Source organism: Quercus lobata, chromosome 12 (genome assembly GCF_001633185.2).
Source record: "Quercus lobata isolate SW786 chromosome 12, ValleyOak3.0 Primary Assembly, whole genome shotgun sequence".
Taxonomy (NCBI): domain Eukaryota; kingdom Viridiplantae; phylum Streptophyta; class Magnoliopsida; order Fagales; family Fagaceae; genus Quercus; species Quercus lobata.
The window spans coordinates 30064909-30092752 of NC_044915.1; the positions used below are offsets into that span (position 1 = coordinate 30064909).

The following is a 27844-nucleotide window of genomic DNA, read 5'->3' on the forward strand; positions in this document are numbered from 1 at the left end:
AATCACAAAGATTTCAAGATTTCTCCCACAGAGATATGAGTGCAAAGAAACAAGTAATGCTCAAAAATGCACAAAGCCATTAGTACAAAGGTACAAGGAAAAACAAGTTTTGAGACAAAAACTCAACAATGTCAATCAAGCTGTTTGATTTTCTAATTTTTATGTGATTTTTGGATTTTTGACATAAAAGAAGAAAATGATTGAACAAACATAGAAAGAAGCAACAGTATACACAAATGGACAAACAAACAATAAACATGTTGCACAAAGAGCTAACAAAGAAGTGTGTGCCCCAACACAAACAGACTTATCATATTATAAACATGCGAAGCACACAACACACAAGAGAGTCAAGGAATTGTACCAACACCAATGGTCTTACGAAGTGATTCAAACTGTGGACCATCGAGAGGCTTGGTGAAGATGTCCGCCTTTTGATTGTCGGTGTGTATGAACTCAAGACACACAACTCTTTCCTCTACCAAATCCTTAATGAAATGGTAACGTATCTCTATGTGTTTAGATTTTGAATGCTGGACAGGATTCTTGGAAAGATTGATGACACTGGTGTTGTCACAGAAGACACACATTGTTTCTTGAGGAATTCCATAGTCATGAAGTAACTTCTTCATCCAAAGAAGCTGAGTGCAGCAACTTCCAGCAGCGATGTATTTTGCTTCAGCAGTAGATAGAGACACGGAATTCTGCTTCTTGCTCATCCACGAGACAAGATTGTTTCCAAGGTAGAAACAGCCACCTGAAGTACTTTTCCGATCGTCTACACTCCCAGCCCAGTCAGCATCTGAATATCCAGCAAGACAAGCATTTGAGTCTTTTGAATACCACAGACCATAGTTTGAAGTACCATTCACATATCGAATGATTCTCTTAGCAACAGTCAGGTGAGATTCCTTCGAATTAGCCTGGTACCTGGCACAAACGCCAACACTGAAAGCAATGTCCGGTCTACTGGCTGTAAGATAGAGCAAACTCCCTATGATGCTCCTATACAATGTAGGACTTACTTCGACTCCAGACGAATCAACATTCAGTTTAGTGGATGAGCTCATGGGAGTGGAGGCATGTTTTTTGGAGTCTAGTCCAAACTTCTTGACAATATTTCTGGCATACTTCTCTTGAGATACAAAAATACCCTCCTTCTGTTGTTTGACTTGAAGACCCAAGAAAAATGTGAGTTCCCCCACCATACTCATCTCAAACTCCTTCTTCATCTCCTCAGAAAATTCAGTAGCACGATCTTCGATGGTTGCCCCAAACACTATGTCATCGACATAGACTTGTGCCACAAGGAGATACTCTTCATCATTTTTGACAAACAGAGCTCGGTCGGCATACCCTCTTTTGAAACCTCTATCTAGAAGATAATGTGTAAGACGATCGTACCAGGCTCTAGGCGCTTGTTTTAAGCCATAAAGGGCTTTCTTCAATCTTAATACATGATCTGGAAAATGAGGATCCTCAAATCCTTTTGGTTGCTCAACAAATACTTCTTCATTTAGATATCCATTCAGAAATACGCACTTTACATCCATTTGATAAAGTTTGAAATTCAAAGTGCACGCAATGGACATGAGGATTCGAATGGATTTGAGTCTTGCCACCGGAGCGAAAGATTCATCAAAATCCACTCCTTCTACTTGAGTGTATCCTTGAGCTACTAACCGAGATTTGTTTCGAATTATCTCTCCCTCTTCATCAGTTTTGTTTTTAAAAATCCATTTTGTGCCTATAACATGAACGTTCTCAGGCCTTGGAGCAAGTTCCCACGCATCATTCCTCACAAACTGATTCAGCTCTTCATGCATTGACTCAACCCAATTCTCATCTTGAAGAGCCTCTTCAACCCTTTTTGGTTCAAACTGTGCGAGATAGCAGTGATAAGTTACATGATTGGCTAGCAGAATGTTTCCTTTCCTGAGGCGAAGACCGTCATCAAGAGATCCTATGATGTTACTTTCCGGATGATTCTTGATGACTCTTGAAGATGGCCTTTTTGAAGTGGAAACTTCATCACTTCGAGAGATAGGGGGATAGACTTCCGGAGGAGTAAGAGGACTTGATGTTCTAGACATCGATCTCGTTTCCATTCTTGGGTTGATGGGAGTCGATTCTGCTTCTGGTATAGGTTCTTCACCTTCTATATCCAAAGCTTCTACCTCAACATCGGGCTCTTTGGTGCTCGGCCCTTCTACATCATCAATCATTTCCACCTTAGATAGGGCATCATCAATCTTGACATTTATCGACTCCATCACAGTCTTTGTTCTCTTGTTAAACACTCTATACGCTCGACTTGTAGTAGAGTACCCAAGAAAAATACCCACATCACTTCTCGCATCAAACTTCCCAAGATTTTCCCGATCATTTAGGATATAGCATTTACTTCCAAACACCCGGAAATACTTCACTTTAGGCTTCTTCCCATTCCATATCTCATAGGCAATCTTCTTTGTACCAACTCGAAAGAAAATCCAATTGCCCATGTGACACGAGGTGTTGACAGCTTCTCCCCAAAATTTTTGAGGTATTTGCTTGTTAAGCAACATGACTCTTGCCATCTCCTAAATCACACGATTTTTTCTCTCTACCACTCCATTTTGTTGTGGAGTTTTGGGAGCTGAAAATTCTCTCTTAATCCCATTCTTCTCACAGAAGGACTCGAATCTTGCATTCTCAAATTCCCTCCCATGATCACTTCTGATTTTGGCAATCGGAATCCCCTTTTCGTTTTGTAGTTTCTTGCACAGAATCTCCAACCTCTCACATGCTTCTGATTTTTTTCTAAGGAATTCAACCCAAGTGTATCTTGAGTAGTCGTCCACAATGACCATAATGTATCTTTTCCCCCCTAGGCTTTCAGTTCTAGTAGGCCCCATTAGATCAACATGAAGTAACTTCAAGCACCGAGAAGTGGCGCTCACATTCACCTTGTGATGACTTGCCTTAGTTTGCTTCCCCATTTGACATGCACCACAAACGGTCTTCTTCACTTTACCAAACTTAGGAAGTCCCTCGACTGCTTCAAGTTTGGAGACTTTTGCTACTTGTTTGAAGTTGGCATGCCCAAATCTGTGATGCCACAGCTCCAACATATCCACACGAGCACTTCTACACGATAGGGGTGCCGTGGGAACTATTCCATAACAGTTATCTGTAGTCCGACTTCCCTCCAAAACCTGAATCCCCTCTTCATTGATGATCAAGCATCCCTTCTTGGAGAATTGTACCAGGAAATCATCATCACAAATTTGAGTGATGCTCAGCAAATTCGCCTTCAGCCCTTTTATGTACAGCACATCTTTCAACAGCGGCAAACCAGGTATCTCAATGGTTCCTTTGCCTAGGACTTGAGCATGACTTCCATCACCAAAGGTCACATAGTCACCAACCTTTTCTTTGATTGTCTTAAACAGTGACTTATCCCCTGTCATATGGCGAGAACACCCACTGTCAAGATACCACAAACACGCATTAAACACCTTCAACGAGGTATGCACAAATAGGTTCACATGTGACAAACATTCTTGACCTTCAAACACAAACTCATCATCAGTTTTCATGCTTCTTTCAGATTGATTTTTCATTTTCAGATTCTCAATCATCTCACACAACATTCTATTCTTTCTTTTATACTTCTTAATTAATGATTTAGACTCAGATATGCTACTGTGTAAGACATGATTCTGATTTTCAAGATATTCCAGCATGTGAACAAATACTCTAGCATGTTTCTTAGTTTTTAACAACTCTATGAGATCATTAGTAAAACACCTTTCAGACATATGCATAGAGTCATTTTCACAAACACTTAAGCTATAATTCAGCATGGTATTTTCCATAACAACAACCACAACACAGGGGTCTAGGATCACACTTAGGTAATAAAACCACAACAAGTGTACCTGTTCTGATACCAATTGAAAGTTCAAAAACGTGTAAAAACACCCTTGAACGTTTAGACCCCCAAATTACAACTTAACCAATTTAAGCAATATGTCAAACAACTAGTGTGCGGAAACTTAAAATATGCTATAATATGAAATTGGTTAAAAACTATCTAAGCCAACACAAAATAAAATCCACAACAGATAATAAAAAGGCAAAGATAGAGAGGAAGGAAGATGCAAACACAAAGACAACACGCGATGTGTTATCGAAGAGGAAACCGAAGCCCTCGGCGTAAAACCTCTCCGCCGCCCTCCAAGCGGTAAACAATCCACTAGAAAATACAGTTGGGATACATGGACAGCAATAGACCCTCCAAGCCTAATCTACCCAGTGCACCTAAGCCCTCCAAGCTTCTTGCTCCAACGAGGTTGCGCGAACCTTTTTCTTTTCTAGCTTCCCGGATTCCGCTACTAGACCGTAACATCAACCAATGAAGATTGGTTCCTTCCTAACTGCTTCCCAGAAATCCAAACATCTGTCTCACAGTGATGATGATGGTGAGAACCAAGTTTGGTATAATGCCTCTCAAGGATTTGACAATGGAGAGGAAGAGAGTTGAGGAATTTGAAGAGACTCTAAGGTATAGATTGTGGGTGAAGCAATCTTGTTTTTCTTTAGGGTTTCTCTCTCAAAATTCTCTCTGGAAGCTCTCTCACAATCGTGGGTAAAAGGGGTATTTATACTGGAGTGGGAGAGGAATGTGAAACGTCAGGTTTAACAAAACAGGGGTGGCTCGCGGCTTGACCTCGTGGCTTGACTAAGTCGCGAGATCCAGTCGCGAGATAACCGTATGGCCAGTTGTCCTGTTTTGTCCTGTAGTGCTCCAGCTTGCATGACTGTTCACCTTCCAGCATGCTTGGCACGAGTGCTACGTCTGGCGGCTTGCAGCCGCGAGTCACCCGCGAGTCCCAGCCGCGAGTCTCTGTTTTCTTGCACACTCTTGAGCAATCTTCACTCTATCTCACTCACTACCCTTACAACAAACCCACCTAAATACAGGGTTACTAAATGCTGAATTACAAGCAAATTTGACACGGAATAAAGCCAATTAGATGGTTGAATAAATTCAACCTTACATAATCCTCTAAGGCTCTGAACTCTACATATTCTTTTAGTTGCCTTTACTCTAAGTCATACAAATAAATGGAAATCATTTTGTCCCATTTTAAGCGTTTTATTTTATACTTCACCGATCGTAGCCTACCACTAGACCCTTTTTTTCATATAAAATAATTAAAGTTTAAAATGAAAAAAGTTAGACACATAACATATTGCGATACATGGAGTATTCAGTGGAAAACTAAAAAATGGGATAAAGGATTGCAATTCATACAATTATAATACAATGGAATCACAAAAGGTACTTTTATAGGTTTACATTGTACTTGCAATATAAACCTACTTTGTAAACACACAAAATGTGTACAACTTAAGTTTACACTGCTAGTAAAATGTAAACTAAGAATTTTCCTAACACAAATACTCAAAATGGAAAGAAAATTTAAGAATTATTAAGCTCTTTCCTGTGATTCAAATAGAGCCCCATAATATAACTAACAAGTTGTTAATTTACTATAGACCCTCAAAACATCCTTCCTAGTTCTAGTGTAGAGCTTCTCTATTTAAGTTCAGTCCTCTACAAATTTAACCAAGGAGGATATCTTCCCCTGGCATTTGCAGCAGTCCTAATGGTTGTAATGTATACTTGGAACAATGTTTTCAGTAGAAAGTACTACTATGAGCTTGAGCATAAAATTTCTCCAGAGAAGTTAAAGGAAATAGCTGATAACACAAGCCTTTGTCAAATACCTAGGCTCGCCATGTTTTACTCACAGCTTGTTCAAGGCATCCCACCAATTTTCAAGCATTATGTGGCAAATGTGCCCGCATTGCACTCTGTTCTGGTTTTCATCTCCATCAAGTCACTACCCATAAGCAAGGTTCCAGTCAAAGATCGTTTCCATTTTCGCCGAGTAGAGCCTAAAGAGCTTAATGTGTTTCACTGTGTTGTGAGATATGGATATACAGATGTGCGTAATGAGCAAGAACCCTTTGAGAAGGTTTTGATAGAAAGATTGAAAGATTTTATTAGTGACGATTTTAGGTCGTCCCAAAGACTAGTGCTGAATAATAGTGGAGAGAACGTTGGAGAAATAGTGGATGATAGGCAAGTTGAAGAAGATCATATGCAACCTGCAGAGGCAGTTGAAAGAGAGATTGAGGGAGTGGACAAGGCATGGCATGCAGGTATTGTTCACTTCATTGGTGAGATTAAAGTGATTGCTAAAAAAGGAGCTAGTTTTGGAAAGAGAATTTTGATTGATTATGCTTACACTTTCTTAAAAAGAAATTTAAGGGATAGTGATGAAGTGTTTGACATTCCCCACAAGCGTATGCTGAAGGTGGGCATGACTTATGAACTTTAAAGCATAATATGAATGCGTGTGAATAGCGGATGTGTGAATAAATAATACTTTTAGTGTAAGAAACTTTTCATTTTCTTTTCCAAGGGTGAGGAGGCAGTTAGCTAGTGTGCAAGGGGTCGGGGAAAAATTACAGATCATGGAATGTGTAATGGAGTGGTCCTATTGGAAATTTTAAGTTTATAAATGGCTTCATTGTTGATGCTTGTACAATGTTTCTACATTCATTGATATATTGTCTCCTTGTGTATAACTTTTTTTTTCTTGATACATAACAATAATTTTAATGTTCAAAAAAAAAAAATTTTTTTTTTTGAGGTATCTCCATTTGGCTGATATTCCAATTAGAAGTACGATCGAATATATATATGATGGGACTAACGAGACTTTCTCCTTGGACAACTTCATCAATTATACTCGTCCACCTTGGCATAACACGAACGAACATAGGCGAATCATTAATAAGAGCATTCAATGCCTCAGACAGTTACCAATCAGTTAGCCGACCGTTGGGACCTCATCAAAACCCATATTCATGAGCCCTAAGATCACTTAACCATACTCATCACAAACACAAGCCACAAAACTCACTTGCTTAGTTATGCATAGAGATGCTCATCTAAGCTACAAAAGATACAAAGATTAGAAAACTTTATTTCAATGGCCATTCAAGATACACAAGTACCAATGTACACAAAACACACATTGTTTTTGTATTTTTCAAATTTTTTTATATGAAAAACAAAATAAACCAAAACAGAAAAGAAAACAAACAAAAAACAAATTAAACAAAAGCAAAGCATAAAACTAGATGCAAATGCATGAGGAGGAAGAGATCAATCCATGGAGATGACACCAATGTTTTGACGAAGGAATCCAAACTGTTTGCTGTCAAGAGATTTGGTAAACAAATCAGTCTTCTGATCATTAGTGTGAATAAACTCAAGAGTAAGAGTACCATCTTCGACAAGCTCCCTAATAAAGTGATTTCGAATCTCTACGTGTTTAGTTCGAGAATGTTGAACCAGATTCTTAAAGATGTTAATGGCACTGGTATTGTCACAGTAGATAGTAAGATGCTCTTGACAAATACCATAATCATGGAGAAGTTTTTGCATCCATAGGAGTTGGGTGCAACAGCTTCCAGTAGCGATGTACTCAACTTCTGCAGTGGATAAAGAGATGGAATTCTACTTTTTGCTCATCCAAGAGACAAGATTATTACCCACATAAAAAGAACCCCCCGATGTACTCTTTCTATCATCAGCATTCCCAGCCCAATCAGTGTCAAAATACCCAACTAAAATATCATTTGTGTCCTTGATGTACCACACACCAAAGTTGGCAATGGTTTTGACATACTTTATGATTCTTTTCAAAGCACTCATATGCGACTCTTTGGGATTAGCTTGATATCCAGCACACACTCTCACATTGTAACTAATGTCAGGTCTACTAGCAGTAAGGTAAAAAAGACTACCTATCATGCTTCTATAGAGAGATGGATCAACATTTTTTCCTAACAAGTCAACAGTGAGCTTAACATTTGGGCTCATAGGAGTTCTAACAGAATTAGCAGATTTTAAACCAAACTTTTTCACAAGATTTTTAGCATATTTAGATTGAGATGGGAATATACCAAATCTTGTTGAAGAATCTGCAATTCAGGGAAGTGAGTTAGCTCTCCAATCATACTCATCTCGAACTCGGCCTGCATGAGTTTTGAGAAGCTATGAGCAAATTCATCCTTAGTCAACCCAAAGATGATATCATCAACATAGACTTGAGCAACTATTAACTCGTTGTCTTCCCTTTTTATAAAGAGAGTTTGATCAGCTTTTCCTCTTGTGAACCCATGTGACACCAAGTATTGTGTGAGCCGATCATACCAAGCTCTAGGTGCTTCCTTCAACCCATAGAGTGCCTTTTTGAGGTACAACACATGATCTGGGAAGTGTTGATCAATGAACCCTTTTGGTTGAGCCACATAGACATCTTCTTTAAGTAGCCCATTCAAGAAAGCAGTCTTCACATCCATCTGATAAAGCTTGAACTTCAAGTGACGGGCTAGGGCCAGGAGAATTCTGATGGCCTCCATACGGGCAACTGGGGCAAATATTTCATCATAGTCTACTCCTTCCATTTGTGAGTATCCTTGAGCTACGAGACGAGCCTTGTTGCCGATCACATTACCTTCCTTATCAGTCTTATTGCGAAATATCCACTTTGTGCCAATGATGTGCTCACCCTCCAGTCTAGGTACTAGAGTCTAGACATCATTCCTCTGAAACTGAAGCAGTTCATCATGCATTACTTCAACGCAGCTTTCATCCTGAAGATCTTCCTCAACTTTAGTGGGTTCAACCTGTGACAAATAGCAAGAATAAGACACAAAGTTAGCAACACATTTATCAGCTGTATGCTTCCTTAATGTGAGTTCATTCATGTTTCCCACTATAACTTCAAGAGGATGATTTAATTTAATCCTAGAAGAAGGTCCTTTCTCTTCATGGGATTCAGAATCTGGTGAGGTGGATATATCTGTAGAATCTTCCACAACACTAGGAGTACCAGGAGTACTTGGAGATGCAGGCTCTTGTTCAACAATTTCTTGAACTTCCTTTGGCTCAGAGGAAGAATTTCTTTGGGGAATTTCTCACTTTCTCAAAACCAAAATCTAAAGACTCATCAATAACAACATTCACTGTTTCCATTACCTTCATGATTCTTTTGTTGTATACCCAATAAGCTTTGCTTATAGAGGAGTAGCCTAGAAATATTCCTTCATCGTTTCGGGAGTCAAATTTTTCCACATTTTCTCTATCCTTGAGAATGAAACATGTACTTCCAAAAATTCTGACGTACTTCACATTTGGCTTTCTTCTTTTCCATAACTCATATGGAGTCTTCTTGGTACCGGGTCTAAATTACACCCTATTAACCGTATGACATGTAGTGTTAATGGCTTCTCCTCACAAGTTTCTAGCCATATCCTTATTATGTAACATGGCTTTAGCCATCTCCTGAATAACCATGTTCTTTCTTTCTACTACACCATTCTGCTGAGGAGTAATAGGAGTAGAGAATTCTTGAGATAAACCTGATCTTGAGTTCTCAAATTCCTTACCATGATCACTTCAAATTCGATCAATTTTCAGGTTCTTTTCATTCTGCAATCTTGTGCACAAGGCTTCAATGTGCTCAAGAGCATCCACTTGGATCATAGGAGGATAACCCAAGTGTACCTAGTGAAGTCGCCTACCACAACCATGATGTATCTCTTACCTCCAAGAGACTTGGTTCTAGTTGGACCTATAAGATCCAGATGTAAAAGCTCCAAGAGTCTAGATGTAGTAGATGTCTGAGTGCCCGAATGTTAGCTTTCGTTTGTTTCCCAAACTGACATCATCCACACACCACATTGCTCACTCTACTAAGCTTTGGTATCCCCAAGACTGATTCATGCTTTAGATACAATAGAGAGATGCTTGTAACTAGCATGTCCCATCTGTTGGTGCCATAGATCTTCATTTGGTAAACGAATGCTATTGCACATAATATCAACATCAGGTACTAATCCATAACAATTGTCTAAAGTGCGAACACCACTTATGAGTTTCTTTCCAGACTCATCCATGACAAGACACTTTCCCTTTGAGAATAGCACCGTGAAGTCTTGATCATATATCTGACTTATGCTCAACAGGTTCACTCTCAAACCTTCTACATATAGAACATTTGTAATGTCCGGCAATCCAGGTAGAGAAATGATTCCCTTTCCTTTAATCTATGATTTGCTTCCATCACCAAAAGTGGCATTGCCACCTTTCTTAAACTCGAAAACCTTGAAGAAAGATCGATCTCCAGTCATGTGTCTTAAGCAATTGCTATCAAGGTACCATAAACACGTATCCATAACCTTAAATGCAGACTTCATCACAAAACACACTTCGTGCTTAGATGACAAATCAATAGGAATGGTGCGTTCTCTCATCTGCCTTTTTCAAGCTAAACCTTTTCTTTTCACTCTTCTCAGACGAACTCCTTTACTCATTTTATCTGAGACAGTCTACTTTCTTCTTGGTCAACCTAAGATATTTTCCAATAGTCATCATAATATAATTCAAATAACTTTTAGACTTGTATTTTCTAATACACTCAAACAAGTAGAGATTAGAAAAACAAGATATATTTGAAAACAAAGATCTCTTCCAGCTAGTTGCAACCATGACAACAAGAGTCAATGGATCACACAGCAAAGATTAACCCGAATCAGAGTGTGCCTGCTCTAATACCACTTGATAGACCAAGATTGTATTAACCCCTTATGATAAATTAATTGATTAATTAACCAAGTTTATTAATTAATCAAATTAACATGTAATGTAGTGGCAGCACAAACAAATCACCAATTAAACTAAGTATGCAGCGGAAAATAAATTGACACGGTGATTTGTTTACGAATGGGGAAAACTAACACGGCAAAAACCCTACTAGGTGATTTTAAAGTCACCACTCCTGAGAATCCACTATTATCAAAACAAGCAGTTACAAGTAAAGGAATCTCAGTACCTTATACCAACCTACAGTTGAACCCTTACCCCAATACCCAATTGGACCTTCTGTAGTGACAATCTCTCCTTGTAATGCATGGCTCCGAGTACGTGACTAACCAATTGCGCAGATCCCGGTACACGACTTCAATCACCAACTAAAGAAGGTTGTTGGCTGCAAAGTTCTTCAATTCATCACACGATGAAGATCAAGAAGTTCCTTGGTTACAAAACCCTACAGTGCACAAACACAGTAGCTTCTTCACAAGAAAGACGAACAGGGCAAATTCTGTCTCCGGTCACAGTTTCCTTGAACAAACTTTGCTCAACACTTATGCAACTTGTGTCACCTTTGACGGCCCTTAAAATAACCTTTTATATGTCTAGGGTTGTGAGAAAAGAAAGCCCAAACATACAATCACGAATTGAATGAAAAACAGTCCTGAAAAACTGAACTTCATAAACCTCAACAGATACCCTATTTGTCGAGTTGCTGTTGAGCCACGAGCTGGAACAGCTCTTCAAAGCTCGATAGATGCTAGCTGTCGAGCTAGCTATCGAGCTTTAACGAACAGCACTTTTCTCACTTGAATCTTGGACAAACTTGCATGGTTTTAACACTTGAACTTGAAATAAGGTCTTGAAGTTTTAAACACATCCTAGATCTACCCAAATACAAGTAAAGTGTGTTTTGTTAAAGGATTAGCCAATTACATAAAATAGTGACATATGTTCCTAACAAGTGAATCACATATGTCCTAACAATCTCCCCCTTTGGCAATCCGTGACAAAACTACAACTAACAAATGAGATATGAGAAAAGTCATAAATCACTCAACTCATATTCACTTGTTGAGTACAATAAAATCTATCCTAACACAAACTCTTGAAAAATTTTGCAAAAAGAGAGTCTATGGTAAGAAAGACTTTGACAACATGTATTTCTGAAACACTTTAAACAAAACTCATCACAGCATCTTAGTGTGAAACATAAATAATAGATTCCATACATAATATAAAAAACAAGTGTATAAAGAAAGAAAAGAAACAACACATGGAGAGATAGGTGAAAAGAAAAACATACATCACTATATAAGGAAAAATAAGAACAATGTATTTCAATAACGGTCACAAGACCCATGTACAAGAATAATGTATCTCAAATAGAAAGAAAAGAAAAGAAATAAATCAAGTCCTCACTACATCCCTCAATGTGCACTCTCCCTCTAACAAAAATCTCCTATACTAACCCTCCTCCTAACTATGACTACTCTCATAACCAAAACTACTCCCCCTTTTTGTCATGAGTGACAAAGGGTAAGAGTGTCAAGTAGACATGTCGTCAGCACTGGAAGAGCTAGCATCTCCATCATCCTTATCATCAGAAGAAGTAGCATCATCATCATCATCATACAATATAAAAAATATCATAAATTTAAAATTAAAAGGCTAAAAATACATATGTATGTCTTATTTAAAAAGTTATAAAAATATTTTTTTAATTATTTCAATATAAACGTGGTGAGTGCGGGAGAAAATGTTAACCCTCATCCCCACCCCATTTGTTATGCAGGACGGATAAAGCCCACCCATTAATAATGAGTGAGACAAGTACTTATGGGTGCAAGTTTAAATTGTCATCTCTAGGTAACACCCCGCCCCACCAAAGCTCCTAAAACTTGTGGTCAAAATAAGGAAAAAGGAGAAATTTGCATGTGAATTACCAAGGAAAATCTATTAGCATGATGTTGATTCTCTCGACATATCAGGTTGCATGAGACAATTGGAGAATCAGCTTCATCGTGTGCAAATTGTGATGATGTAGATTTATGCAATATGATGCTGATTCTAACATGGATCCTATTTTCAAAAATTCTATAAATAATAACCCACATGTCAACATTATCTCTTAAACTCTTGGGTAACATAATAGTTCTCTGGGTAATAATTTTTAAGGGAGTTTTGGGTAGTTTTCAAAATATGACAAAATTTAGATAGATGCTATTACTTACATTCTCCTTTTAAAATTCAGTCATGTGACTACTTAACTAAAAAAATACACTTCTATCTCATGAGAAAAAAATCTACATGGCAAAATCTTATAGGAGGAATCTAAGGAACAGCACCTAAACATTGTATCTAAATTTTGCCCTTTCAAAATAAATATTTGAGTGTCAGTGATAGAGCATTAGCATTGGTAAATTGCTATTTTACAACTCAAACCCTTAAAAACATGTAACATCCAGGTTGTCATATGTAGAAAATTATACCAAATTGCTACAATATGCCAACTTACTATAGCAAGTTGCTAAAAATTAAATAATATTTTTTATTCTCACAATGGAGACAGAGAGATAGAGAGGAAGAAAAGAAAGAGAGAGAAGATTAGTTTATATTATTTTACTAGGATGTATGTAAAAATAAGAATTGTGGTGTATAATTGAATGAGTTAGTAAAAATAGATAAAGTTGTCTTTTATTAGAGGGTAAAATAGGTATTTTGTTACAAATTTGATGCGAATGTCCTTAGAATGTGAGCCATTTTTGGGAGAATTTTGGTATGATAGTGGAAGCTTTGCTAAAATTTAGTCATTTCCAAATTCCAACTACAGAAGCTATGCCAAAATTTTGTCAGATCCAAGGCCAAAATCTGATCCAACTACAAAACCTCTATTGATATTCCATCCATATGCTAAAATTTGATATTTATTTGGGCTCAAGGCATGTGGTGTCATTTTTTCTAGTTGGGCCCAATGGGTTTGGGTTATTAAAATAATGACCCTTAAGATTTAGCCCAAAAATGTGCGTCATATATCGCAACCTCTAATTACTCTTTTTTTCTTTTTCTTTTTCTTTTTTTTGAATAAGGATGAAACTTCATTTAAAAAAAAAAAGTCAAAAACAAAGCCAACAACAAGTGAACAAACATCACTTTGTAACTTTTTTGGGATAAATGGTATTAGTTTAGTAATCATTATTACTATACATTAGGCCCATTTGAATGTTAGAATTTAGAAATTCTCAATATGATATCATATTGTTTGGTTGAATTGTTATTCCTCTGGTTAATCACTTCTCATTAATAATACTTATTTAGGATTGGTAATCATTCTAGTAATTTCTTTGACATTAAAAATTTGATAGAAAGACGCTCATAATTGAAAATCTTGACTCCACCTGTCTTTGTCTTCTTCTTTTTTATTATTAAAAAAGACAAAGACAGACAAAGTACAAGGTGTTGCTTTCTTTTTGGTGACTCTTTCTTCTCCTGGTGAAGTAAAAAGAATAGATTGTTGTTGCTCATTGCAACACCAAGGTAAATTTTGTGCCCTTGCAATACAGTCGAATTTTTAGTTAAAACGTAGTTAAACTTGGTCCACTCTAGATTTAGCCTAAAATTAGTTAAGTTCGCCATTTTAAAGCATTTTTCACAAAACACGTGTTTTGACATCTATTGACCATAATTTGGATCTCAAAAGAGTTTGCGCTATTTAATTAGTACAAATTAATCCTTAGTAAAATTCAAGAATAAATTGGCTTAAAAACATTTTTAGTAGTCTTGACTTTTACTAAAGGACTCCAAAAATTTAGTAGTGTGAAAATTGGATGATGGCTATTGTAATTGAGTTGTACTTGTCATATTATATGCACACATCTCTCTCTCTCTCTCTCTCTCTCTCTCTCTCTCTCTCTCTCTCTCAAAGATACACAACAATCCAATCTTAGTTGGGGATGTGCAGTTGTCAAAAACCTTAAACCTTATGGTAACACAATGTCTTCTTTTCTTTTCTTTTTGCTATTTCCTTTTGTTTCTAAAAGCATGTTACTTTTCCAATCTCTTTAATGTTGGTTATAGCTGCAGAAAACCAAGTCTAGAATGAGGGTTGCATTCCAAAGTAGAATTAAGTGAAACTAATGTAGAACCAAATAATATGTGACTACAAAATAGATATAAAAATGGACCTTTCTATTACCATTACATACATTTAATTTAAATTCCACACTTTGCAAGATCTGCACAATCCCCTGGGATTATAGGATGGGGCAGGGGATTTACTGCATATCAGTGGAAAATGGAAACTTCATAGCCAACATTTCAGTTACAATATGAATAAATCTATACTAATTCAAGAAAAGGCATATATATTGACATAGAGACCTTATCTTGCTTATGCACCTACACCTTTTTCATAACATGCTCTAAAGCTCATAAGTCATGCCCACTTTTAGCATGTGCCTGTGAGGAATGTCAAATACATTTTCAGTTTGTCTCAAATTTTTCTTCAAGAAATTGAAAGCATAGTCTATCAAAAATCTCTTTCCTATACCTGCTCCTTTGCCTACAACCACTTCATTCTCACCAATCAAGTGAACAATACCAACACGCAATGCTTGGTTGAAAGCCTCAATCTCACTCTCTAACAGCTCTTGCAGCTTCTCTTCATCAACATCCTTTACATAATTATTTGCATCCTCTCCATTAGCAAACCCAACATCTAGTTCACCATCATTTTCACCACTATTTAGTTTACATTGAGAGAACCAAAAATTGTTTATAATATACTCCTTCAATCTTTCAACTAACATATTCTCAAAAGGCTCTTCCTCAAAACATGGATCTGTGTTCCATACCACACAGCACATCAAAACACATTTTCATCTTTAGGCTCCACTCGACGGAATAGGAAACGCTCTTCAATTGGAACCTTGCCAATAGGTAGTGACTTGATGGTGACGAAGACAAGGACTGAATGCAATGCAAGAACATTTACCACATAGTGCTTGAAAATGGGTGGGATGCTTTGAACAAGCTCTGAGTAGAACAAGGCCAACCCAGGCATTCGACATAAATTTGTGTCTGCATCTGTCCTTAAGCTTCCCTAAAGAGACTTTGTGGTCAAGCTCATAAAAGTACTTTCTTCTGTGCACATTATTCCAAATATACATTATGGTCATTACTACTGCAGCAAAGGCCAAGGGAAGATATACTCCTTAAGTAAACTTATAGAAGACTGGGCTTAAATAGAAAAGCTCCACACTACTGATGATAAGAACATAGGAGATAACTAAAAGTATGTGAGATTTCCATATCATGATCATGATTAGCACTAGGAAAGCTAATGTAAGAGTCAGAACAAATACCATTGCTATCCCTGCATGCAAAGGAAGTTAACATTACAACAAGTAATATTGCAACAACAAAAATAATTGGGGTAATATATATACTATTGCATCTATGGGTTGTTTTTTGTTGTAATAGTAACTTAAATTTATTACATCAATTAAGATTGTTGCAAGAATTACCTTGTTACATCTAAATGTGTTGTTGCAATAACTAAACCTTATTTTATTTTGAAATATGTTGTTGCAATAAGCAACCACTTATTTCACATCAAAATATATTGTTGTAATAGGTGAAAAAAGACTTGTTTCATGTGTTTGATCGTAAACTCAACATATTATGTATATATTTGTGTTTTTGGACATGTTAATTTGATGGAGTACTTTGAGTTTTGCATTTTTTTTTTTTAATTTGTATCTTTAATTTGTTGTTTTAATTCCTCAATATAATGTTTATATTGTCTTATAATATGTATATTGCAAGACAGGGTAATAGAAAAATTAATAATAAAATAAAATAACTCAACCTATTGCAATGAAGCTGTTTGTTGTAATAAGCTACAACATTTTTCACGTATTACAACAAAACCTTTGAAGTAGTAAATTATTGCCACAAAGTTATTTATTGCAATAAAGAAGTTATTGCATCAACCTGTTTGTTGCAATATGTAGAATTTATTGCAATGAAATCTTTGTGTTGCGTAGACTTATTGCCTCGAAGTTTATTACAACGGCTCGCAATAACTTTTTCAATGTTGCAATAACAACTTTGTAGTTATTGCAACGATTTTTCCCATTGTAACAGACCTTTTTTCTTGTAGTGTATTCATTAGCTTCTATGTTTATTCTTTATTGAATAGCCAAATTCAACCACCAAACATGTGGACAAAAAATTCAAACCAATAAAACAACAAAAACCAAGTCTAGCTACTATTGATAAGATTCAAATTGATATGTGGGAGATGGGTTACCATATGCATTGCCAATCTTTTCGGTGTTCTTGAAAGCCAAAGTGACACTTATACAAGCCAACATAAGAAGGTAATTGACTTATGGTATGTAAACTTGTCCTTCATACTTAGTTGATGTATGCACAATTTTCACTCGAGGGAAACACCCTAGTGAGAGAGATTGTTGGACTATAGAGATAGTCCCTAAAATCATGGCTTGACTAGCTACTATTGATGCCAATATGGCCACCACAAACATTGGCCAATACAAAGGTTCTGCATCACAAATAGCCAACTCAATTAGCTAGTAAATCATACATTTTATATAAATATTGAACAATAGACATTATGGACATATACATGAACCAAAGCATTCATGAGAAAATTTAAGGCAAAAACACTCTTTTTCTACCTGGTATGGACTTAAAGAAATTTTCTTTGACAAGATCATTGTGCTTGCGAAGGAAGGCTGCTTGTCCACTATATGCCAATATGAGAGCCGGGTAGATCACTGAGCACATACTTAATTGAATAGACCTAACTGTGAAGTGCCCAACATCAGCAAATAGAGCTTCCGTTCCTACAAATTATTATAATTATACTTCATTAACAAAATCTTCACATAATTCCAAGTAAAGGTGATTTTATATTAAATTTTTAGTTTTACTCTAGGGCACTGTTTATTATACATGGCCCTATTACACATGAAGTACACATAATTCTCTTTTTGAATTGCAATCATGTCTTAAAGTTGTAATTTCAATTCAAATTTAAACCTTTTACAATTCTCCTAATTTGTTAGACATTCTTTGGTTCTTCAATTTTTGAATTGAAACTAAGACTTCAAGACATGATTTCAATTCAAAAAATAATTTGTATATACTGAAAATTAGCTTTTACTCTTTTAGCTTATTTAATCATGTATAGTTTTTTAAAGTCTTTTTTTTTTTTTTTTTTTTTAGATACAAACTTACTTTTGTAGGTTTTAGACTTTTAGTACACAATCAAATAAGAGCAACCCAAGCTTCTTTATTGTTCCTCTGGAAATATTGAACAATGTATTGTGGATTTAAAGCTTTGATTACTGTTGGATCAAATTTGATGAAATTGAAAAGGCCAATACCCCTGATTAATGCGAACCAAAAACAAATTATGAGAGCAAAACTATAGCCCACTTTGTTAGTTCCAAATTTTTGAACCATGAACAAGAAGATCGAGATAGCAATTGAAATCCAAACAATCATATCTGTATAGGACCAAAAAAAAAGTAATATAAATAACTTGTGTTGAGGACAAATTTTTCACACCACATAGCTTCATTTCACTGGAAACCCGCACCACGTCAACACTATCATGGATTTTGGAAAAATCTCTTCCAAAGCCCAAAAGAGCCCATATTTAGACAAAATGGCGTCAAAGCTCATGGTTCAAGCTCATAGCACATCATCTCATTTTTTGGCTCATGATCAAAGCTCATGAGTCTCATCGAGGGAATTTTGGGAGTTGTGGTTTGGAGGGCCAAGAAGTATGTTCAGTAAAGCTCCAATGGTTCAAAGTTGATAAAGGAAAGCATGTTGCTTGGTGTGTGTTCCCCAATTCCCTGAACTCTGACGGGTCAGTGTGTAATAGGTAACATTTGGGTAAGCCTCTCATATCACATAACACTTAAAATGATAAAACTCTCCATGCTCTTTATATAAAAATTAATGTTCATCATATAATATAAGTATTTCATATCAATTATATTATTATCATCTAAATCAATTCCAAGCACATGGATAAATATATATTAATATCTCATATCTAGCATTAAAATGCTCTCCTTACTCTCCAAGATTTGGTTAAGATACAAAAAGACCATGATTACATCTCTAAAACTTCATCAAATATATTTTCAAAAAAAGAAAACTTAGCCGAAAACACCAAAAACGGCTCCAGCGGAAGCTACAACAACTTCTGCAGAAGCTGTAACAGCTCCAGCTAAACTGCAGACAGCTCCAGCAGAAGCAAAAACACCTTCTGCAGAAGCTGAAATAGTTCCAGCACATTCTGCAGTAGCTCCAGCTGTGGTACCAAAAAAATCTCATAAAACTTATCTCACCATCTTTAGTCAAATCATGAATTTAATGCCATATACTTTCCTCCAAGCAAATGATGTCATTTGGATGACATCGTCCAACTGTAACAGCTGTGATTGACAGCTGTTACAGCTATAATTTTAGCCAATAAGTTTCAAACTTTCTTCTTTTGGCCAAAAAACAAAAGACCACTTACTTTGTCAAAGTTTTTTTCCTGATTTGCTAAGTTTCCCTTCAACTAGTTCTAATCTAGTTACATAGCTTGGCTCTATAAAAAGAGGACCAAGCCACACACCAAGGAGCTCTCTCATTGAGCTCTCTCTAAGCTCTCTCTCTCTGGACCCTCTCTCTGATCTCCCTCTTTGATCTCTACCCTCTCTCTGATCTCCCTCTCTGATCTCTGCCCTCTTTGATCCATCTCACCCTCTTATGCAGAAACTTCACTCATTTTGCTACAAAGAAACACCTTCTGCAGAAGCTGAAACAGTTGCAGCACATTCTGCAGTAGCTCCAGCTGTGGTACCAGAAAAATCTCATAAAACTAATCTCACCATCTTTAGTCAAATCATGAATTTAATGCCATATACTTTCCTCCAAGCAAATGATGTCATTTGGATGACATCATCCAACTGTAATAGCTATGATTGACAGCTGTTACAGCTATAACTTCAGCCATTAAGTCTTAAACTTTCTTCTTTTGGCCAAAAAACAAAAGACCACTTACTTTGTCAAAGTTTTTTTCCTGATTTGCTAAGTTTCCCTTCAACTAGTTCTGATCTAGTTACATAGCTTGGCTCTATAAAAAGAGGACCAAGCCACACACCAAGGAGCTCTCTCTTTGAGCTCTCTCTAATCTCCCTCTCTGATCTCTACCCTCTCTCTGATCTCCCTCTCTGATCTCTACCCTCTCGGATCCATCTCACCCTCTTATGCAGAAACTTCACTCATTTTGCTGCAAAATACACATTTTTACACTTCTCCATCTCCCTTACAAAAATATCTCTTCTTAGAGTACACCATTACACACTAGCCCTCTCTCATCTTCAATATTCTGAAACTCCATTCATCTTGCTATCGTATCTCTAAAAGATCCTTATATCTTTCTTCATCCCTCTTACAAAACCTCTCTTCATAGATAACAACACAACATACGTGTTACAACATACCATTATCCATTACTCATCTTTCCCACACTCCGTTATTCTAAAACTTCATCATTTTTGCTGCCCAAAACACATCTCCATCTCATTCTTTATTTCTCATACAAAATCCCCCTTCTTAGAAAGCAACATAACCAATGTCATAATACAAAAAACAATCTCAACAGCAACCTTTACTACATTTAACCTTCATTTATCTATCTCATACTTCCATTTATTTTACAAAACACATTCCTCACAAAAAACCCATACATACTTCTCATATATCTCTAAGCTCCATGTCTCACAAATTATACATATATAAGATCCATGTCCGACAAAGTATCTACATATAATTCTCATACATATTACAAACACCATATCTCACAATATATACATATTCCTTACCATCTCCACACATCTTAAAATATATCAAACACTCTTCCAAGAACTTATTACTAAAAGTCCTTTCTTATAAAAGGCAAAAACTTATAAAATCAAAAGCCCTTCTTATGGAAGGCAATATTACTCATATTTGACTAAAAACTAAAAGAGTATTGCATGGGGAAAGTCATTTAAGTGTATGATGAAAGGGGATAAACTTAACCTATGCACACGGCTGGACATACTCTCTCTCCCTCCAGTTGCACCCATTTTTCCCCTTTAAACATGTAGTCACCATGAAATGATTCACTTCACCATGATGCTGAAATGTTAAGTCCACTGGTGTTGTACGGCTGGAGCTGCAAAGTCTGAAGGTTGCTGAAATTCTAAGTCCACTGATGTTACAATTGGAGCCCCAAACGATGAAGATAAGTCATTATATTTTACCTTCAAACTTATATTATCAAGTATATTTTGTTCATTATTATTATACCACTCAACTAATGTCATTATATTGCTAGAATCTTATTAGCTCATTAACACTATAAGGCTAGAGCCACAAACCATGAAGCTCACCAACATTATACGGCTGGAGCAACAAATCACATGAAGAACAAAGTGATGCTACACGACTGGAGTCAGAAGATAAGTCAATATTTTCTCCATCTTTGAAATTACATTATTGAGTATATGTTAACTCATTATCATTTTACCATTATCTCATCATTTAATAAACATGGTCTCACTAATAATAAACATACATATTAATAAATTGATATACCACCAATGGACATATATTACTTAGACATCACTCAATATACATAATAACAACGTATCAACTCACCATTTAATCAAAGCTATTATGCTAAGCATATTATTTATTTATTTCAACCATTATCATGATTCTAAGACTTTGGGTTTTATCTATTTTGTAGGCTTAAAAATACACCGATAGCCATTGGTCTATGCGGCCCAATGTTGAGTTTCGGGTTGACCTCCCCAAAACAAATCCGGGCCTAGCAAAGTCACACCTCCAAAGGCACGTGGCTACGCGCAAAAAAAAAGGCCCCCAACAACTTGTAACAAGGGAGGTAAAAAATAACAAAGTAAACATTATTGATTGTGGGGTACCTTCTGTGATTTCAGTTGTAGCTTTCCTGATCCCTCCCACGACAGGTAAAACTACCAATAAATTGGGAAAAAAGATTAAAATTGCAATTTGTAAGTCAAAAAGTCATACAAAGCAATGAGCTACTAAATTACGAAACTCTGCTTATTCACTTTCTAAGAAATTGGCAACAATGACAATAACGGAAGTGTGGCTAAGCCTCCCAAATAGAAATCCTTCAACATACTAAGGCCATGTTTGGATTAGCCCTGTTTTGAGTCATATGACTCAGTTCTCATCACTCAAACTGAGAATTGCTTGGGACCCACTGAGAACTGAGTGTTTGGCTTGATTTCCTCTCCCTATTTTCATCACTCAAACTCAATTTGGGTTGAGTGAGTGATGAAAACCGGAAACAAGAAAATGTTGTTTTCTGTTTCTCAAACTCAAACTCAATGGCAATTCCATAAAATGGAAGACCTCGTGGAGCCTACAACTTCTGTATTGTCCCATCACTACTTGATCTCTCTCCAACCCGTTCTTCTTTGTCACTTCTCCTTCTTCATTTTTTTTTCTTTTACCCAGAGCTCTATCTTCTCACAGACCTAGAGCTCTCCTTCTCTTTTTTGTGTGGCATCAGAGAGAGAGCAAGACCAGAGATCGGAAGTTTCGCCGGCAATAGGGGATTCGAGAAACGACGTCAGACTGAGCCCAAGCCGGATCGTGAGACACGCGGACCTCGAGATCGGAAGCTTCACCGACCTCGTGACACATGAACCTTGAGATCAGACTGAGCCCAGGCCGAATCTTTTACTTCTTTCTTTTTCTTTCCTTTTTTCCCTTTTGTTTCTTTTCTTCTTCAAGGTGGGTTTTTGCTCTTAGTTTCTTCTCTCTTTTCTTTTTTCTTTTCTTTCTTTCTTTGTTCTTCACTCTGGTTTCTTCTCTTAGCTTCTTCTTCTTCTTCTTCTTTTTTTCTTCAAGCGATGATGGTAGAGATGGCTGAGTTTGGGTCTCCGATCTAAGGATTTGGAGTTGGGTTTTTTTGTTGTGGTTGTGGTGGTTTGAGGCTTGGATTTTTTGGTGGAGGTTATGGTTTTGGTTGAGGGCTATTTGTGGGTTTGGATTTTTGATTCATTTGGATTTTTTGGTGGAGGTTGTGGTTGTGTTAAGGGCTGTTGGCAGTGGTGGTTGTGGTTGTGGATTTCTGGGTTTGCCGTTGGTGGTGGTGGAGCTGGGTTTCGGTGAAGCTGGGTTTGAAGAGCAGAAAAGAAAAGGGACGCGGGTTGCAACCGTATTCTTCTGTGCAGTGTCAATGGGTGAGTCCATCATTTTGGCAAAAAGTGAAGTTAAAAACTGAGATACATGACTAAGTTTTGTGACCAAACAAAAGTGTTGGATTTTTTGAGTGATAGTGGAGTTTGATTTAAGAGTTATGGGTTTTGAATTTGAGTTATGAAAAGTGAGTATTGAGTTATGAAAACTAAGACACCTCTAAACCAAATGGGCCCTAAGTTTCTATTTGATACTTTTTTTTTTTTTTTTTTAATAACAAGTTTCTATTTGATACATAATTTCACAATTGAAAATAATTTCACAATTGAAAGTAAAAACATAGTCATAATTTAACTTTATTTTTATTTGTCAAATCCACTACAACTTGTTTATTATCTCTTTTTGACTTTTATTTTTCGTCATAATTTTAGGAAGAGAAAAGTATACGAAGTCTGAGAGGTATAAGCCCAAGCCTATCCAACAAATAGTACTATTACTTAAATATCGTGACCATGTCTTCAATTTGTAAAAAAGATTTCACACTATATTTTCCTTCACTAGCTAGAAAGAATAGGAATTCAAAATTTGTTCCATATGAAAAAAATACCTAGCTTACTAAAAAACCTAAGTCGCAGATACCATCATATATATCACACATTTCTAATCTTATAGCTCGAACCTCTACCTTCTCTACCCCTCAAACACTTTATGCATTTAAAGAGTTGCAGCGTAACATATGGAAGATTAACATACCTGACATGCAAGGAGTGAGGACACCATCCCCAATCACCATGGAAGTACCAAGCATTGTAGCAAACAATAGAAAGAACTTGGCAAACTGGCTGTTTTCCAGCTTAGCCTTAACCACCGACGCTATCCACTGACAACTACTTGGTACATCAAGCTGGAAATTAGAGACCTCCTGGTCCTCAGCTCGCTGATTTGGGATCAAACCAACCTTAGCATATCGGCATATAAGAGAGTACAAAGCAAACGTCCCTCCTAAAAAATGTAACCGCACAATAAGGTTCTGTTTTTAGGGAGAACATAGATAAATAATTGCTTTGCATGATTATATACATACATACAAAAAACCAAAGACAAAAAAGGGGGATTCTTAGATTTTACCTTCGCCATTATCATTGGCTTGTAAGACAATGAAAACGTACTTAAACAGAGGGATTTAAGTGAGGGTATAAAAGATCAGAGAAAGAACATCCAAAATGTCATCGTTGTGCTTGATGCCATTAGTGAAAGTACTTGCATACATATATAGTGGTGAAGTACCAATGTCTCCATATACAATTCCTATGCTCTGGAATGCTAGATGCAATATCACTGACCGCCCCACAGCCTGAAAAATTAAAAAGAATATAACCAATCAGTCAAATTTAGACCTGAAACTATTATTTTTGTTTTGTCCTAGTTTCCAAGCCATGCAATAGCTCACAGCTACTCGAACCCAAAAATTCTCCTCAACTCTCAAAGCAGCCCAAAAAAAAAATCAGGCAATTGACTTGGTAACTATTAATAATACAAATGAGGTCCAAAAATGTAACAGCCCAGCCCAATAAAAAAAAAAGGTTCAGATTTTTAAGGAGCCACACTTGACCCACCTACCCCTCATTTTCCCCACCACACACCACACACTCACAAATATCCCCTTATTTGTAACACATAAGTGACATGCAAGGCAAAACATGGAGTATATTACATTTTTTTTCCAATTAAATTAAAATGTATAGTTGTCTTGACTAATAAAGCACAACCATCATTGTTCTTTTCAAATATCACCAGTGTTCTGAAAAATCTTAATCCTAAAGAGAGGGAGTGGATTAACCCAAATTCACCCTTTTATGGAACTAGTATTGTCACTAGGTTTGAGTAGTAATTTGTGATTACTTAAGATATTAAGTAAGGATATTAAGTAATTAATGATTTCTTAATATCCTTACTATATGTGATAGTTCTAAAGAATCTCACGTAATCACCAATTTTTGTGAACTGAAAAATACAATGTTTTTTCTATCAACTCCTTATTTGCCCGGTCAACCAAGGGTCCTTCACATCCTTCTTTTCTCTCCATTTTCCTCACAAACACTCACACTCCCTTATTCTCCCGCCGGTACCACTCCTCACCTCTTCCACCACCATTTTTCCAGCAAGATCACCGGAAAACTCCATAGGAAAACGGTAAGGCTCACTCACCTCTACTATTTAAAGTAAAATTTCTAATCTTTTTGTGGGTTTATATGCTTTTGCTTGAAGTTATGTTTATCTAAGCTTTAATAATAATACGCATGTAATTTATGAGCATTAAAAGTGATATTTATGTGTTTTTATGTATAAGTTTTGGTCTTAGTGGATGTACTTGATGAGTGGGTTTATGATTTTTGCAATGATGGTTAGCTAAGTGGTGAAGATTTGGGAGTTTGACTTTCTAATGTGAAATAGTTGATGAATCTAATTTTTATTGTGTATTTGGAGCTAATGGAGGATTTACATTTGGGGTTTATAATGGTGGGTATTGTTATATATGATGTTGTTTTGTGGGTCTCTTGAGAATGACATGTATATTGAGGGAGAAATTCATAAAGTGTTAGGATCTCTTATAGTAAAGGTGAAGCTTGGAATGACATGATGATAAGATAGAGTTAATGCCTTGTAACAAAATTGTTGAGAAATTTTGGAAGTGAAATACATTATTTGTGAGGTTAAATACTAGGCTTGCCTAATTAATTTCTTAGTTAGGAATTTCTAATAGATAACTAGATACAATTTCAAACTTTATGCTTATTTTGATAGGTTTGCTTGGTATTGTTTAAATTCTAGCTAATTTCATTTGGATCTTGAACAATTAGGCTTTTGCGGGTTGTGAGGTAAGTATTTTTTTAATGGGATTTTTAGAAAATAACCATGTTGCATAAACATTTATTTTGGATTAAACACATTCTGGGAAAATTAACAGTGAAACTATGTTTTTCTAAAAAGTGTTGTGTTGTGACCCTACTATTTATGATTATATATGAAAGTGCATATTCTTATTGCATATGGGGAATTGCATGATTTGTTAGCATGGAAAAGACTAGCATCTTGATTAAATTCTTGAGAATGAATTTTATGGATTTATTGCATTATCTACAAAAATATAAAGATGTTTTATCTTGATCTATGTTATTTGGGAAGTTAGCACAAAATCTTTTTGACAAGAAATGAGTTGAAGGCTTTGAGAACCTTGTGAATATCTTGGGCATTCAAATATTTTATGAAACTACTTGGAAGTGAATTATGTATTTTGAATTAAAGGTAATTTGTGAGATCTTTATGTTCTACCCATGAGCTGTGACATGTGATTAGATGATTACCTAGCTAGATACTATAGTCTGTGTAACATTGGTATCTTAGCACTTGTCTTTGTAATGGTTATTGAGTTTCGTCTTTGTGATGGCGATGAGTTCCGTCTTTGTGACGGCATATTAGTTCTGTCTTTGTGACGGCGATGAGTTCCATCTTTGTGACGACATATTTAGTTCTGGCTGTGTGTGAGCGATGAGTTTCGTTTTTATGACGGCATTGTCATGTGGCCTTGGGTTTGGAATTGTATTGTTATTGCTCACAAATTATAGTATGTAGTTTCATGAGAGCATTTGAGAAGCTTTGTGCCATGTCATTTTATTCATTCTTGTCATATTCTTTTTGGAAATGGTTTTGTAGAAATTATTTGGAAATTCCCAAATTAAAACATGAATTGTAAATTGTTATCATCATGAAACTTGCATTTCCCTCACTCCCATTAATTATGCTACTTACTGGACTCTGTCTCATTCTATTATTTTACAAACTTTTTCTGAGTAGGCATCTATCTTTTTTAGACAGCTTTTTGGTGGCTAGCAATAGTTAGACTAACTGTTGATGGAGGCTGAGTTTTGTTATGAAGATAATTGATGATGTATAACTTAGAGTAGGCTTGACCCAATTATTTTGTATCTAATAGTGATTATTCCTTTATTTCCACTAATGGGACAAGTTGATGTTATGTAATTATTTATTCAAACCTCCATTCTTTTGTAACCAATAGTTATTGTATTTATTGCATAGAGTTCTAACTTACTTTGTATGAGAGTATATTCAATAGAATTATTAGGATAATTCTTGATGTTGGTATTTGTTATGATTTTATTTGGATTGAATTGCCAAAAGGAACAAATCTTCAGGTACCTTTGAGATGTTTTTCTCATGCTTTGGAACCTTTTGGGTTTGTGGCGTGACAAAAAAAGTTACTTAGATGATGATGTTAATTATAATAATAGTAATACTTTTACTTAATTATTTGAGCTGGTAACTATGCAGGGGAAATTTGTTTTGTGAGAGTGCAATATATAAGCAAACCTTGGAGCCATGGCCATGAAGACCGGGAACAGTGGAGGATTCGTGGTCCAAGGAATCGAACCTATGTAAAATTCTCTTCCCACTGAATTCTTCAGAAACTTGCTCCATACTTGGTTCAGGATTTTTTAGTGCTACTTCACTAGTCATTTCTGTAACCCCAGGAATTCTACTAGTACTAGTGCTCATTGAATAAGTAGCACAATATTCTATAATGTATCACCCCTCCTTCTCTCTATAAATACAATATGGATGACAAGAACGAAGAAACAGTGAACTGATTCATTTCAAAGTAAAGTTCAAAATTTTCCAACATCGGAATCATTCAAATCAAACATTGGGGTGTGTTTCCTATTCCCCACTTCCTCTTTGGGGCGGGTTTTTTTTCCGCCCCATTCTAGCGGGTCCCGCAAGTGCCAACAGGTACCTATCCTGCTAAACTTAAATATTTATATATATAAT

General features: G+C 36.2%; 2 pseudogenes; one reads left to right on the top strand and one right to left on the bottom strand.

Moving 5' to 3' along the window:
- The window catches only part of LOC115970523, a 38672-nt pseudogene extending 32277 nt beyond the window's left edge, over positions 1 to 6395 (top strand).
- Positions 6396 to 15144: 8749 nt separating this feature from the next.
- LOC115969819 lies at positions 15145 to 27587 on the bottom strand (annotated as a pseudogene).
- Positions 27588 to 27844: the final 257 nt, after the last annotated feature.